The 17017-nt window shown below is 43.4% G+C and overlaps 1 pseudogene across 1 annotated transcript in view; it reads left to right on the top strand.

Annotated features, from left to right (window-relative positions):
* Positions 1-560: 560 nt before the first annotated feature.
* Positions 561-17017, top strand: part of LOC144768049 (epidermal differentiation-specific protein pseudogene) — a 28371-nt pseudogene continuing 11914 nt past the window's right edge. Inside the window, exons 1-3 of the transcript XR_013598434.1 lie at positions 561-583; positions 4208-4271; positions 13934-13976. The product of XR_013598434.1 is annotated as an epidermal differentiation-specific protein pseudogene (transcript). The remainder of the gene's footprint in view (positions 584-4207; positions 4272-13933; positions 13977-17017) is intronic.

Here is a 17017-nt window from a genome sequence, read left to right on the forward strand (position 1 = left end):
AGGCAAAGTGTCCGATGAATGGTGCTGGAAAGTTGCCCATCATACAAACCATGTGATCTTCTAACTTAAAGATTTAATCTTTTATTTAACTTCCAATTTAGGTACAAGTATAAATGTATAAACTTGCATAGCACTTTCACCCTGTGGTGGGGTGAACCTATCACCTATTTGATATAATACTTGCAACAATCGCTGACTGAGGTCAGGATCTCAATCTGTACAGATAGTCATGAAAGGGCTCTTACACGTCACCAGTTCCTGCTGATCCGCGTCTGTCTAAACCGAGCCACTTCTGTGTCACATCATCTCAGCACATTGGACAGGGTTGGTTTATTCACACTTGTGACTTTGAGAATGTATTCTGTGTGCCTGAAGAGATGTGCTTATATTTGCATTATTAGACATTTCAATGAATGCTTAGAAACTGATTCGATTAGAGAGGTGCTTAAAACTCAACTGGGGGCTGTTTACATATGGAAAATAGTGACCCAGAGGCCTGGGAGGGGCAGAAGCCAGGCCTTATATAGTGGGTGTCTGGTAGGCAAGTGCAAGGAGAGACTGAAGAGGGGACATCCATCTGCTGGTGAGTACTGTGCATGGATGGTAGCACTCCTATTTGTGAACTAACATAGTCTCAGAGAGGGAGTAGGTAGAATAGGTGCTACTCCTATTGTCATTGTGTCAGTGATGCCCTGTCACTCTGCCTATACTGGGGCATAAAGCGATACAATGATGGACGGAGCGTTTGAGCAAATCAAACACTCACCCCCAGTCTTCCCTGGACCGCAAACAAGCATCCTGGGACCGGTTTCGGATTCATAATCCTCATCAGCCAGGCTATCTTGAATCCAGTGGCCAAGTGAACAAGGGACTCACGTCTGAGCATACCCTGCCAACTTAGGGCGAACAAAGCGATACAAAAGGAATGATGGACGGAGCGTTTGAGCAAATCAAACACTCACCCCCAGTCAACTGATCTGGGTTTAATCCATCATCATTCTTTAGTTCACTCAGCCACCCCAGTTCAGACATGGCCATATGCAAATCAGTCTGACCCTGTGCCTCATGGGAACAGTCCAGCCCGAACTGCCAAGCCATGTCTTCCCTGGACCGGAAACAAGCATCCTGGGACCGGTTTCGGATTCATAATCCTCATCAGCCAGGCTATCTTAAATCCAGTGTACTGGGGCATAAACAAATCAGACACATCACATAAATGCATCTCACACACATACTCATAAGCCTAACTCGCATGCATGCTGACATACATAACACTCATGCAGATACACATGCAAATACAGATCTGTAAAACCCACACAGACATGTCACATCTAAACTGAATTACACAGATACAAGAGTGCGCTCACACATGTATACACACCCACACATGCACACAAGCACAGTTATTGGGCGAATGTTTAAACCCTCGTTTTTACTCCTGTCAGGTTGGCACAAAATGATACGTAGCATCTGGCAATGCATTTACTAATGAGTGAGTGTCTGCACAATTGTGTATATTCCACGGTAAAATCCCTGAGCAATGATGGAAATGGCCAAACCCATACATTGCTTGTCTTAAGATCTTGTGAACACCACAAGCTGGTCAGTTTGTGGACATTCACAAATTACACCCATTCTCATCCTGGAAGTGGTCAGAGAATTCATCCAGCAAAGGGTTTGGAGTAAATTCGTATCCAGGGTTGGAAAGACAATGGAATGCAACCAAACCCATGTGAGGGGCATAGGGAAAGGGATCTATCCAAGGAGAAAATGTTAACAAGCATTGGCAAAGCCAATAGATCTGGATTTAAAGTGCTAGCAGCTGCAAACTAGGCCTGGGTGGTAAATTACGTTCCGTTTGCGGAAATTACCTAAATTCCGCAAATTCAGATAATTTTGCGTTCCGTGGAGAATGCGAAATTCCCCATAATTCTGTGTTCCGCGACTTCGAGAAATTTTTTGCTTCTTCACGTGCACAAAATGCGTGTTCGCAAGATATTTCCCCCGAGCATGCAAACACCGATTGCGAACCGTAAAAAAGCATCGCTAAGAAGCAATTCTGCGTGCTCGCGGAGATTTTATACCATTTCGCGGAGATTTGCGTAATGCAATTACGCAAATTCCGCCCACCCCTACTGCAAACAGCATTTGGCATGCCAGTGTTTGCATGTGTTAGTGCATTAAAGCCAGGTAGTCATTAAGCCGCAGATACTACGATATTTACTTTGTTGTGCACCTTGACATTAGTGCATGTTGTGATACACTTTCTCAAACTAACAACCACTTCATGATACAAAGTAATATACTGAACAACACAACGCACTGTGACCTTTAAACACAAACAGCCACATGCATCATTGTAGGAATTTGCAATTTCTAAATTGGGAAAATTAAGGAATCGCAATTTAGGAATTGCAAATTCCTATGCATTAAGAATTTGCAAAAGTTTTTGCGATTTCTTAATTTTCCTTATTTGCGATTCCTTAATTGCGAATCGCAAATAAGGAATCGCTTTACATTGATTCCTATGGGCCTAGAGGCCCATAGGAATCAATGGGAAGGCATTCTCATTTTGCGAATTCGGAATAAGGAATCGCAAAATGAGAATGCAATTTCAAGGGTGCAGGGGGGGGTCCAAAGGACCCCCCCCTGCACCCCTGAAATGTCACCTAAGTACATTTTACTCACACACATGGCCCAAGTGCATGTGTGTGTGTAAAATATAAGTTTCAAAAATGCATTTTTTTGCATTTTTGAAACTTTTCGCAAATTACCATGAAGGTTTACTTCATGGTAATTTTCCCCTTCCAAATTGCGAATTCGCAAATTAAAAAAAATCATGCATAGCATTTAAGAAATCGCAAAATTTGCGATTTCTTAAATGCTATCGCAATTTCAGAAATTGCAAAAAATTGCGATTTCTTAAATTGCGAAAAATGAAAAAAATGATGCATCCCAAAAAAGGTTTTTCCATTAGCAAACGGCAGAATTTTGCGATTCGCACCGTTCGCGAATGCAAAACAGCTTGATGCATGTGGCCCTTAGTGGCATCCTCACGCATGACACAACAGCTATACTAACATACAATACAAAACCAATATATGATGTTAATAATGATAATGATGATGCTGCTGATGGATAAAAAGTTGGGACAACAGAAGAAGTGACAGAGGGGCCAGGGACCTCCACATCTCAGGTGTGGTGAAGGTAGAGAGAAGGACAGAACAATGCCTATGGGGCAACAAGTGACTGGGAGGGTGGGAGCTTTAACTGTGTGTGTGTGTGCATACAAGTGAACATGGAAGTCGGTGCATGTCCACTTTTGTGACACTGACTGGTCACACCAGGTGGGCGGATGTGCAGTTTTGTGACATTGAAGGGTCAAACTAGTGTCAATAGAGGTGTGTATGTGTGTGTGTTTGTGATTGACTACAGGTGATTGTAAAGACTGTGACTTAGTGTGGAAAAGTGAGGGTGCGAGAAGTGTGAGCGTATTTTAAGTGTTAGTGTGTATTGCAATGCTGAGAGTGCATATGTGGGAATTGGGTGAATGTTTGATTTGTGGCTTCTCTTTATGAATAGTGAGGTGTGCATAAGTAACTGAATATGGCACTGAGTGTGTAAGTAAGTTAATAGTTGAGTGTGCACTGAGCGAGTGACTGTGGGATGCAGAATGCCTTCGTGAAGGTGTAAGCAAACCCTTCAGCGGGTGAGTTAGTGAGTGACTCAGTGAGTGAGATAGTTAGTATCAGTGAATTAAGGTCATGGTATCCAAGTCTGCACCTGTGAAAGTGAGTCAGTTGGTCATGTTTGGACACAATAGAAGCTCTGAATCAACCTTTTACCTTTCTGGGCAAAAACGTTGCTGTAGCCCATCAAAATGATGCCACAGTGTGAAATGGATTAAGTGAAGAGCTGATGGTTAGCAGTGGGAATTCAAGCATGTTCTCCTTAGTGGCAGTGGCATTGCAAGGATCTTACAGGTTGCAATGCAATGAACAATCTCGGTGCCCCAATCTCTGAGTGTTGTATTGCAGCCATTAATTGGGGGTGAGTTGACTTGGGACCTAGTGCCACCGCAGCTGCTGCACCTCTCCGTGTACATCTCTGCCTAGAGGTGGGTGTGTGGTGAAGATTGACAAATTAGTCGAGCAGGATTCACACAGACTAAAGGCGTGCTGACCTTTTGCATTATGTTGTGTTATAGGAGAGACAGACAAGCAGGAAAAGCAGATTCCCACTTCAGACAGAGAAAGAGAGCTACACTGAAGGTAAATTTATTTTACACATGCTCCTTTTCAAGACTTAATGCCTGTTTTTTAGTGCTAGTCCATTAAATAAACAAATTGACAAATGTAATGATTTTCATGTTTCCTTTGCAACACCAGTGCATGAATTGTTTTTGCTAGAAGACAGAAATAACAATAAGTATTAAAATAACACTTTTCATACATTTAACAAGGAACACCTATTACCTCCTCTTCCTCATCCAAATCCTTATTTGCCCCTTGTTCACCCATTCCTGAAGCTTATTACACTTCCCATAACTCCAAGGGAGCTCAAGCCCCTCTCATTCTGCTGCACATCCAGTTTCTTTTTTGTGTCATTCCAATAACTTTCACTGGGGATGCTGGAGCCCCCTTTTCCTGTAGACAGAGTGAGGTAGAACTCTTTAAAGGTATTGAACTTTTTTTATCAGCTGTAGCTGGCTATTTGTGTGCCTCTTCACTCTGACAGTGGTCGTGTGGCAGTGAAAGATTCTCCGTTCCATTTCATTTCTATCAGATGTTATTGTATATGTAGTGCCTACTACCCCGGACGAGGCATTAAAGCACTTTTTGGCGCGTAACATGATACTCCAGAACCCAAAAGGATTAGTATGCTGCAGGGGTCCATTTCTCTGCCCATAATAAGTGGTGCACTGGCCCACTTGCTCTATATGTCAATAATTGTGTGGTGCCCCTGCCTTTGTCCAATAGCCTCACTCAATGCACCAGTCTGCTCTTGTATTAGCCACAGGCGGTAGCCCCCCTTATTCTATTAGCCATGGGCAGCAAGGGTTTGAGCTGGAGCGTAGACCCGCTGGGGCAGATTTACAAGTCCCGTACGCCACTTTTGCACCGCCATTGCGTCACTTCTGTGACACAGCGGCAGCGTAAAAAGCCAGAGCCATGCTGTGGGGTATTAACAATGTGACGCATCTAGGGAGATGCGTCACATTGTAAAGCCCTGCACCACATGAAAAATGCATCAGGTTTCATGTGGGCGTTCTGATGGAGGGGGGGGGGCGTTCCGGAGCAGGAACCCCTCGGAAAAGTGGCACTCAGACACTTTTCCGACCCCGCTTCGTCAAAACCTTGCGCTTGCTTGAAGCAGGAGTAAGGCTTGAGGCACCATGTTAGACATAGGCAGGGCTGGCACAGTGCTGGAGTTGCGTCGCTCCCACGACTCAACTCCAGCACTGCGCCAACGTTACGGCGGCAGATGCAACACACATCTGTATTTCTTTGCGCCATGATGCGCCGCATTTAAAATGCTGCACATCCGTGGAGGCGCAACGATTGAGATGCGTGTCGCAGGTTTCCTGGCGCAACACTGCTGATTTGCAGGTATGCGGCAGGAAATGTAAATCTGCCCCGCTGTCTTTAACCTTAGGCAGCTGTTCTTGCCTACTCCCATTCTTGGACTCAAGGTATACAGGCTGGGAGTGGCTTTTGATTTATAGGAGGTGGCTGTCTGGGTCACAGTTTACATTTTATGTTTTGTTGCATAAATTTAATTTGATCTTATGTTGACTTCCTTGGAGCTCCCTTTAAAATAAAAAAGATTGGAGTTTCTTGAAAGGGGTACATGGCCCTTGTGGGCATGTTAATGCTCGCCTATGGTATAGGACCTCAGCATTATATAAAGAGGATTGGATTTCGGATGCTTTTTTTCTTTGCTTGAGTACATCGGCCGGCAGTGTATCTTCATGGAGTTGTACATAGACAATGTAGGTCCCCTTTGTTTTGCGAGAAGAAGTTGCAAATCATGTCAGGTCACTGACAGCTGTGACCACCATCGGACAATTCCTCTCCTGCGCCTGCATCCCCTCCTTTTTCATAGTGGTGATTTTTTCTCAGTTTCTCTCCGTACTCTCTCTACTTGGGTGTCTTCTTAGTATGATGACAAAGAGACTGGTTTTGCCATAACTAAGGGAAAATATATGCAGAAGGAGCATTTGAAACCAATCATTCCTTATCTTTCCTTAAAATTTCAATTGCCTGTTGAAGAGTACCAACCTAGAACTAATAGCGATTGGTTTTTGTCAGTTGCAGAAACATCTCCTCCCAAATGCTCTGATTATTCCAGCAGTAATGAATCATTTCAGTAGGGAATGGAAAGATCCTGAAACGGTCTTGATACCAAAGTTTATGGAGAGCCTACATCCTTTGGGCAAGAAGAAAAAAGAGCTCCCACAGAATTTAACTGTGGATCCTCTCTAGGCAAGCCTCCCAGAGAAACCTTCCCTGTTTTCAGAGGATGTGATGTTTCCAGTCCCAGTTGAGAAGATTGGGGAGCCTGCCCTTAAAATATCTCATTCAGGTCTTGTAATGCCTTTCGATATTCATACAGTCTATGCCTCCCACTCACTTGCTAAAGACTTCCAGGCTCTATCCTCCAACATTCAGAAATTGAGGAATACTCTTAACTGATGGGGAGGATGAAGATTCAAGCCAAGTATCTCTCAGACCTGATGTTTGACATCTTAAGAACCTTGGCATTGCATCAGCAGTGACAGTAGCCGTGGGGCACCATCTATATCTCAGATATCTCAGAAGCTGGAAATGGGTGCCATCCAGAAGAATTGTCTCTTAAGGATGTCTTATTCAGGCAACAGGCTGTTTGAGGAGGAACTTGTGGAGGTGTTGTGGAAATCACAGAAGCGCACTCAGCCTTTTCACTACACACAGACGTCTGCTCAGTGTGACAGGAAAAGGTATGGCAAATGTAACCAGCTCAAGCCCTTTGTACTGAGTATAAGCTTTCCAAAAAGGCTACCCTCTGGCATACAATCTTAAAAATCAAAATGTATACAAATATAGAGTTGGCAAAGCAAAATACTCTCTCTCCTAAGAAAGCAAGGACTAGCAAGAGTCATTTTAGTGTATATATTCTATCCACACTAGGGTAATCTGTGAAGTTATGTATATCAAAATACCTGCCAGCAGGCTTTAGCACAGAGTGATAATATTCCATCCTCAAAAGCTTATTGTCTTCAGTCATGGTTTTAAAAATAAATGGGTCAGGTGTATTGGTTGTGTCATAAAGTGTCATCATAAACAGATCAAACCTATGAAATCTGGCATGAAATTCCCCATTAACTGATGAAGGCTTTACCCTTTAACATTGGTTCTACACCATACCAACATCGGCCTTTCTCAAGTGCACATAAACTAGCAACCATCATGCATACATATATACAACCATAAATATGTAGACTAATACAGCATGGAAAACAACAGGGTCTAACAAGAAACATCACAGTGAAACTCCCCAGGGTTTGTCAGAGTTGGTGGCTAAAACCAAAACCATTGCCTACTATTGTGATCTGCGAGATAAAATGTACCAACATTCTTATTTATAGCCTGTACCACTATGCTTTAAAAACCAACTTTTAAATGCTTATTGATTTTAACACATGCTTTTCACAAAAAGTAGACCAACTGCCTATGTTACAAAGTTTCCTAATAAGCAAACAAGAGCTATGGCATTGGACATAACAGTTCCAGTGCACCAAACAGGTATACAGCCTTTCACTGTAGCCAACTCAGGCCTACAGTTTTCAGCGTAAAACTTTCCACAAGAAAGGTATACAAAAGTAGAGTTGCCTAAGCATCTCTCCTTAAACTGCCTACCAATGATTCTCACTGAGGAACGTTCTACAACCATGGTTTGTCACACTGTATGACGAACACCAAATCATTGTCTGCAACAGTAATCTATGAAATTCCATGCACAAAATACCCACATGTAGGCTTTAAAGTAGAATAGTAACAATACACACTTAAATGCCTATCCAAGTTAAAATATGCTTTTCTCAATAAATGTCAGGCCTAGTGCCTTTACCATACTGTTTCGTAAGAAACAGATCAGGCCAATAGCCATGATCACTGGCTTGCACCATAATCAACTCCGTCCTGCGGTATTGGCTAATACATTTGACAGAAGCCAACAATTGCAAAACAAGCAAGCTTTTTAATGGGAGCCACCCTGTCCTGTATTCGGGAGAAACTGACATGTCAGTGGAGTCTAAGCTCCTCTCAATGTATGACTCTGAAAGTCCTTTTTTGTGTTAATCCCATAAAGTCAGGCGACAGATGCACTGTCAAGTCAGACTTGAAAATCAATGTCGATGAGTGTATATCTGGGCTCTCAAAACTGAAATCTATGACTGTGCTTCTCACACCTGTACTGCCACTGGAGAAAGCAAACAGTGTAAATTGTCTAGTTATCTAAGACACTTTAATGGCATTACAATGTCATAGATGTGTTCCTGGCAGGCAGGAGGATAAATACTATGTTTTTCTGGAAGCACACAACTTCTATCAAATCAACACATGTACTCTCAGCTACCAAGATGTGAGTGGAGCCAAAGCCCCTCTTTTGGCGGTGCTTCTCAGGTTCTTTTTTCAGGTTGATCACTTAATGTCTGACAAACTGTTGTGCTGTCAAGCTAGACATAAAATGGTTTCATCTGGTATCTGGGGACCACCTGAAATGTCCTGTAGAGGAAACATAATGAAATAAAAGGGCTACCTCTGCAGTCGCAAAAGTATACTGAAGGGAAAACATGAATTACAAAGAACAGTAGCTATATTCACAGTTTCAGAGAAAGCACACAGCTTCATCCAATCAAATCATGTACTCCTGTCTCCCAAGATGTGGGCAGAGACAAAACCCTTCTCTCCTGGTGGATCTCACACAATTGTCTGGTGCTCATGAAAAGTAGAATTGCACTGCCGGGTTCACTTTCCTTGGTGCTCAATTTTACCATGTGTATGGAAAAGAATTGGTGAATAGTGTGCCTGGAAATCTACTACTAATTCAGTTTTCTATTACCAATTTTTCTGGAGTCCAAATAGCAGTACATCTGTACCTGTTCTTATGAGTACATTTACTGCTGCAGATTTACTAATTCTGATGAATTGAGACAAAGCCTTGATGCATGTTGTATGTCTGTGATTGGCATGGAGAGTAAAATGGAAACGTTGCATTATAAGGAAACCTTCAATTTTGTGGCTGCATTATACACAGACTCTGTGTAAGCATACACACTTTCACTGACACATGCACACAGGTAAAGATCCACATGCACAAGTTCAAGTTCAAGTTCGGGCATTTGTATAGCGCGCTACTCACCCTGAGGGTCTCAAGGCGCTGGGGGGAGGGGATCATTAGGGAAGGGGAACATTATTTGTCGAATAGCCAGGTTTTAAGTTCTTTTCTGAAGGAGGTGTGGTTCTGAGTAAGGCGGAGGTGGGTGGGGAGTGAGTTCCAAGTCTTGGCAGCCAGGAAGGAGAAGGATCTGCCACCTATGGTGGATTTTCGGATGCGCGGGACTGCGGCGAGGGCTTGGTTGGACGATCTTAGTTGGCGGGTGGGTTTGTAGAAGGACAGTCGAGTGTTGAGGCATTCGGGTCCTAGATTGTAGAGGGCTTTGTGTGCGTGGGTGAGAAGGCGGAAAGTAATTCTTTTGTTGACGGGAAGCCAGTGGAGGTCTTTTAGATGTCCGGTGATGTGATCTTGGCGAGGGATGTCTAATATGAGTCTCGCTGACGCGTTTTGAATGTGCTGGAGTTTTTTCTGTATTTTTGTTGCGATTCCGGCGTATAGTGTGTTACCATAGTCCAGTCGACTCGTGACCAGTGCGTGGGTGACAGTCTTTCTTGTTTCGAGGGGGATCCAGCGGAAGATCTTTTTGAGAATGCGAAGTACGTTGAAGCAGGAGGACGAGACTGCGTTGACTTGTCTGGACATCGAGAGGGAGGAGTCTAGGATGAAGCCAAGGTTACGTGCATGGTCTGTGGGTGTGGGTGCTGTGCCCAGAGCGGAAGGCCACCAAGAGTCGTCCCAAGCTGAGGGGGACGATCCTAGGATGAGCACCTCCGTTTTGTCTGAGGTGAGTTTTAGGCGGCTATGTTTCATCCATTCGGCTACTTCTTTCATGCCTTCGTGAAGATTGGTTTTGGTGGTGTTGGGGTCTTTGGTGAGGGAAAGGATTAACTGGGTGTCGTCGGCGTAAGAGATGATGTTGAGGTCGTGTTGACGCGCGATGGAGGCGAGAGGGCTCATGTAGACGTTGAAGAGGGTGGGACTGAGTGAGGAACCCTGAGGTACGCCGCAGATGACATCGGTGGCCTCTGAGTGGAATGGGGGAAGTCGGACTCTTTGAGTTCTCCCAGCGAGGAATGAGATGATCCAGTCCAAGGCTTTTCCTTGTATACCGATGTTGCTGAGGCGATGTATAAGGGTGCTGTGGCAGACTGTGTCGAAAGCGGCGGATAGGTCGAGTAGGATGAGGGCCACTGTTTCTCCGTTGTCCAGGAGTGTTCGGATGTCGTCGGTCGCTGCAATGAGGGCCGTTTCGGTGCTGTGTTTGGCTCGAAACCCGGATTGAGATGGATCAAGGGAGTTGTTGGATTCAAGGAAGGCGGCGAGCTGGCTGTTGACGGCTTTCTCGATGACTTTGGCCGGGAATGGGAGGAGGGATATGGGTCGGTAGTTTTTAAGTTCACGGGGGTCTGCTGTGGGTTTTTTCAGAAGGGCGCTGAGTTCGGCGTGTTTCCAGCTTTCTGGAAAGGTGGCATAGTTGAACGAGCAGTTGATGACATCACGGAGATGGAGTGCGATGATGGAGTCAGCTTTGTTGAAGATGTGGTGGGGGCAGGGGTCGGTAGGCGAGCCAGAGTGGATTGAGTTCATGAGGCGAATGGTGTCTTCAATGGTGATTGGGTTCCAGGCGTTGATGTTGTTAGTTGGCGGATTGGGATCTGAGGGGGCTGGGGAGGGTTGATCGGTGGGAGTATTCTCGAAGCTGTTGTGGATGTCGGCAATTTTGTTGTAGAAGAAGGAGGATAACGAATCGCAGAGATCTTGGGAAGGAGTGATGTCGTTAGATGCTGCGGTGGGGTTGGTGAATTCTTTGACGATGTTGAAGAGTTCCTTGCTGTTATGGGTGTTGTTGTCGAGACGATCCTTGAATGCTGATTTCTTGGCGGATCGAATCAGTTGGTGGTGTTTGCGGGTGGCTGTCTTGAGGGAGGCCATGTTGTCGGAGGTTGGGTTTTTTCTCCATATCTTCTCCAGGGTGCGGCATAGCTTCTTGGATTTTTTAAGTTCGTCATTGAACCAGGGGGCCTTTTTGCTGGATGATTTCATCTGGTGCTTTTTCAGGGGTGCTAATTCGTCAGCACTGTGGGTGATCCATTGCCTGAGGTTGGCGGCCGCTTGGTTTGGGTCCATTGAGAGGGTGGGAGGGTTTTGGTTGAGTGATGTGAAGAGTTGGTCAGAGGTGATTTTGTTCCAGTTTCTCCGAGGAATAGGTTGTGGGTGGTTGTGGGTCAGGGTGGTTTTGTAGCTGAAGTGAACACAACTGTGATCCGTCCAGTGGAAAGTTGTAGTGCGATCGAAGGAGATGTGCTTGCTGGAGGTGAAGATAGGGTCGAGCGTGTGTCCGGCTGCATGGGTGGGGGTGTCAACAAGTTGTTTCAGTCCGAGGTTGGTCATGTTGTCCAGAAGGGTGGTGGTGTTGCTGTCATGTTTGTTTTCAAGGTGGTAGTTGAGGTCTCCTAAAAGAATGTAGTTCTCAGAGGCGAGGGCATGTGGGCTGACGAAATCCGCGATGTCATCGCTGAATTGAGTACGGGTGCCTGGAGGCCTGTAGATGAGGGTGCCTCTAAGTGTGGTCCTGGGGTCGGTGTGGATCTGAAAGTGGAGGTGTTCGGCGGATGCAAGATTGTCGTCGGAACTGGTTGTGAATTTGATGGTGTTCTTGTGAATGATGGCGATGCCTCCTCCTGCACTACACAGAAAAAAACCAGACACATACAGCAAACCGGGTAACAAATTCCCAGGCAACACAGGGCATAACAGGATTCAAACTTTGGGGGTGGAAGGCTAACACTTGAACTAGGGGTTTCTCAATAGACCCATATTCAGAATCTTTCTGAGACCCAGTCAAAATTACTCATGGAGCTTCTATCCTGGTTCAATGTTGAATCTACATTTTTGGAAAAATAGTGAATTCTCACTCCCATATGGCAACTTACAGCAGTCTCAATGGAATAGTTATTTTAGCAAAGAAGTTTGGCAAAGTCAGAAACCTGACAGTGGAAGATATTTACCCTAGAGTAAAGAGCTGCAATCTTCTTTATTTTGTGATCATGACATTGGAGGGTCACATGCACTCAAAATCAAAAAAGCAAAACAAATGAATGTGTAATGTAACTGCTGCTCATTTAAAGTCCTTTGTGTCAAGTTTGCAGTGTATATGTAAAAAGAAAATCAAAATACTGCGGATGAGATGTGGAGGAAAGTAGAAGAAGGGATAAAAAGACATCTGCATTCACAAATCTCCTAATTTTTGGGAGAACGATGAACAAAACAAGCATAAACTTTAGCCATCCTTGTATTAATATGTCGGTAGGAGAAATCAAGGAATGCAGACATATCTTCAATCCTACAGTTGTAGTCCGGAATATATAGCATAGAATATCAAATAGCCTCAATATAATAAGAACATAATGAAAATGTAAATAACGAGTATATAATATCAAGTGGCTGCAATATCATGACCAAAATATCAAAGCCCAAAATATTGAGAAGATAAGGGTATATAGCTAAGTTTAGATTTACTATTCACAACTCCAAATCTATATCCCTTGAATATATAAATATCGAGAACTAAAATATCGATGTTTTAGTCCTAGATATCTTGGTCACACATTCTATACTTGATTTTCTGGATCTGCACCCATGTTTACCATGCAGCAAAGTGGGTGGTTCAGATCCCACTTTGATAAACAAGTGTTATTTCCAGGCTGTACTCCAGACAAGAATTTTTGTAGAATGATATCTAACAGCAGCGTTGTTCCCATCCTGGGGCAACTTCAACAGATGCACAAAGAGGTGTACCATTTCTGGACCTCAATGTCATCTGCCAAGCTAAAGCATTAACCAGGGAAAGACAACTGGGTAGGCTTAACATTGAGACTTCCTTACCTTTTACCAGTCTTCAGTTGCACCCTTCACACCTGCAATCCACCAATTGGCAGTACTCAGAAGGCAAATCAGCAGCAGCATCTTGCTAACAAAAAAGTCTTATGGAATATATAAAGGACCACTGTCTCCACACCCCTCACTTCACTGTCCGGGTCTTCCCAATCCAGCTGAGGGAATATAAGCTATATACTTCGACTGTCTGGGAGCACAGTTGTCACCTTCTATTTGTGCAAGGACATGTCAGGGGTATTTAGAAGGATACCACTGATATCCACTACTTTAGTTGTCAGGAACAAACTTTGTAACTAAACACAGGAGAAGAATGATGCCTTTTCCAAACTCTCCCCTAGCCACTCATCCGCCAGGTCATTATGACACCGTGGCAAGTAAGTACCAAGGGGGGAAAGGGGAGTGGGAGAGAGAAGAGACTGCCCTGTTATCTTCTTGGAATTCTCTGCCTTGTCTTCGTCTTTTTCTTCTTTAGGCTGCAATAGGCAATTTCACTTTTCACTTATTTTTAATCAGCAACTTTAACCTTTATTTTTAATACATCATTTTAACCTTTTTAATCATGTCTTACTAGAAAATTACCTTGGGCTTGCCTCTCTTTTGTTATTGTGCTGAAATATTTTATTTTAATAATATACGTTCTTCTCTTCTTATTTTTCAGGTTCTGACTGGTTTCAGCATCTACTTGCAAGGAAGTGGACAAAGTAAGTATTTATTCACTAGATATGTTTACTTAGACTTTTTGTATCTCTGTACCACTTACTTGTGATTTATAAGATCTATTCTTTCTTCAGTACTTAAACTTGTAGAAATGAATTCTTTCTCAAGTGGTTCTTAAGGCAAACTAACTCCTGTTGCTAAATACTACGTAGTGACCCTCAGCCTTAAGTACGTCTCTTGTACAACAATATTACCAGTCCAAAGGGTAAGCTTATAATGCGCTACACCTATTGCTACTTCATAGATGAAGCGCAAAGGAATTCCTCGTAATACCTCTGTCCCGAATCTGCCAAAACTAAACTTAATGGCCTGAGGATAGGTTTTTTATAGAAATAACGTGCTCCATTTCAACGAGTACAAAAATAACCAAACGCTGCTGCTCAAGAAGTTGCTTTCGCTATCAAACAACGGTGATTGCAGTTTCTAGTACACACATTCATGACAAGCTCAAAGACACATGCACGTAGGAGGAAACTCAGGAAACACTAATGTTGTGAGCATGCGCTATTAGCCTGTCAGAGAGATTCGCAGGAACACTAACCTGCGGTTACTCGACTTTGGAGCCCGACGGAGATGAAACGACGACTCCCCAAGACGCCACCTAACTTCCAAAGTAGGTCCGAACCGGGTGATTCTCTCAGTGACGTGCACTACAGAACATTACCACGCGCTTCACCTGAGATTCCAAATCAAGGGGGCAGAATAACTAGAACGCTAAACGGCGGGTGTGCTGGCGGTCATCTTAGATGACCAGCGTCTCCAGCACACTCGCCAACTTCAAGCAGGACAGGCCTTCAGCACATTAGAACGTGGAAAGGGGCAATAATAGTGGCTACAACAGGGCCACGAGGAGGAAACCTCCCGTGAGCCCTGACACTAGTTCACTCATTCAAAAAATGCATGGGCTACATTAGTGTCACACACCAACAAGCTGGGTGTTAGTGCAAGTACTTCTAATGTTTTTGTTGAATCTGTGTCTTCACACTCATATTTCCTCTCCCTAAGAAAACAATCACTGGGGGGGAAGATGGATGAGAATACAGGATAGAATGAAACCAAGGCAAAAGAGGGAACATATTGGTGACTAGTTAGGTTAAGAAGTTAGTGAAAGAGTTAAAGTTGAGAGAGATTCAAAATAATGACAGGAGAAGAAAAAGAGGGACAGAAGAGAAGGGAATGTTGGGTGAAGAAATAGAGTTGATGTGAAAAGACCTCTGTGAGATGTGAGATTGCATGCGGAACACTTGCAACATAGAGGGCCCAATTCACAAAGGAAAACTTAGACCTGAAGTCTACATTTAGGCCTGAATTAAAAGGACCATATTCACAAAGGTCAACTTAAACTTAGGATTGCCTCCGTGAATGGACCCTTGTACTTCAAGTCAAAGGTTCAAAGGTTCAAAATAAGCTTTATTCGATATTTAGACAAATATCATATAAGCATACCTTCATATACATAGTTAAAAAAGCAAAAGGATAAATGCATTTATATTACAAATGATCAAGTATATTTCAATTTAAAAATTTCATACTAAAATCTCATTAAAAATTTAAAAGATGTGCCTTTAAAACCAGGTAAAAAACACATAGGAGTAATCACCAAATCCACATTCAATCTAAAGTTTTCCTACATTTTATCACTAGTTTTAAAAACTGTTCCATTTTGGTTATCACCTCCTTATCTTCCAGTTCCTGTAACCGCTCAAAAGCCATTTTACATGTCCTGATATTCCATCTCTTTAGTAACGGTAATAATAGGGGTTTTCTCAGAAACTGATAAAACTTACAAAAGAGGATGGTGTGAATATTAGATTGTTTTGAAATAGTGTCACAGGGACAAAGAGAGGTGATCCGTGACCAGTCATTGCAATTTGGGAAAGTTACATATCGATAAAAAGAGCCCATTCTAAATCTGGTGAGTAACATCCTTGTGTAGCACGGAAAAGCTAATGATAAATATGGTTGGAGCCCCTTGCGAGGTGTCACCCTTTGGTATGCCCGGATGGTGTCAGAAAGTTTCTGTTTGTTCCATCTGACTGTTTCCAGATGGGCCATTAAATTCTTTCTCAGATCTTTTCGCGAGATGTTTTCTAGTGACGAAGGATCTGTATACCATTCTTGGTGCCCAATTTCAGAGAAGAAATTTCTCACATAGATCAGCCAGTTTGATTGATTAAAGTATTTAGCCCCTTCCAAGTTAAGAATGTCTTGTAGCACCTCTCTATTAAAAGCCGTCTCCGGGGTGGTCCAAATTTTGTGCCAAAGCAGGAGAGGTTCAGTTTTGATGGTATCTGTTATATATGGGAGGTCCAATTCGATGTGCATTTTATATACAGAGGTTGCCTTTGGGGCGGCGAGAAGATACCTTAAAAATTGGTTTTCCAGAATTTGTATCTGTGAAATATTTTTGTCTATGCCCCAGAGACCAGCCCCGTAGGTAGCAGTAGATATGCATTTTGCTTTGTATACAATTAATAGTTGTTTAACCGGTCTGCCCCCTATCTTTCCTGCAAAGTCCCGGAGACCTCCAATCGCTCTCGTGAAAGCAAGTTTCCTCTTCTCTATTGCCGCTTTCCAGGATAGCTTTCTATGTAGACAAATTCCCAAATATGTAAATGCCTCCACTGTCTCCAGTTTTTGATCATCAATGAAGATGGGGCATGGGTTTTTTTTTAAACTTTTGTTACATAGCATGGTGTACGATTTTGCTATGTTCACTTTAAGGCCCCTGTCATTCATGAAAGTCGTAAAAGCTGATACTGCTTTTTGTAGGCCCATTCTGGTCTGGGATAGAATCGCAGCGTCATCTGCGTAAAGCAGGATTGGGATCGATTCACCTCCTATTTTTGGGAAGTCGCACTCGATTGTTTTCAGATGCTCGCCAATCGCATTTATATAAAGGGAGAAAAGCAGGGGGGCCAGGATGCACCCCTGTCTAACCCCTCTATTGATGTTAAAACGTGGCGAGCACTCTCCCTTCAGTCCATATCTCACTCTGGCTCCTGCTTCACGGTACAAGGCCCTA

Source organism: Lissotriton helveticus, chromosome 7, assembly GCF_964261635.1.
Source record: "Lissotriton helveticus chromosome 7, aLisHel1.1, whole genome shotgun sequence".
Lineage (NCBI taxonomy): Eukaryota > Metazoa > Chordata > Amphibia > Caudata > Salamandridae > Lissotriton > Lissotriton helveticus.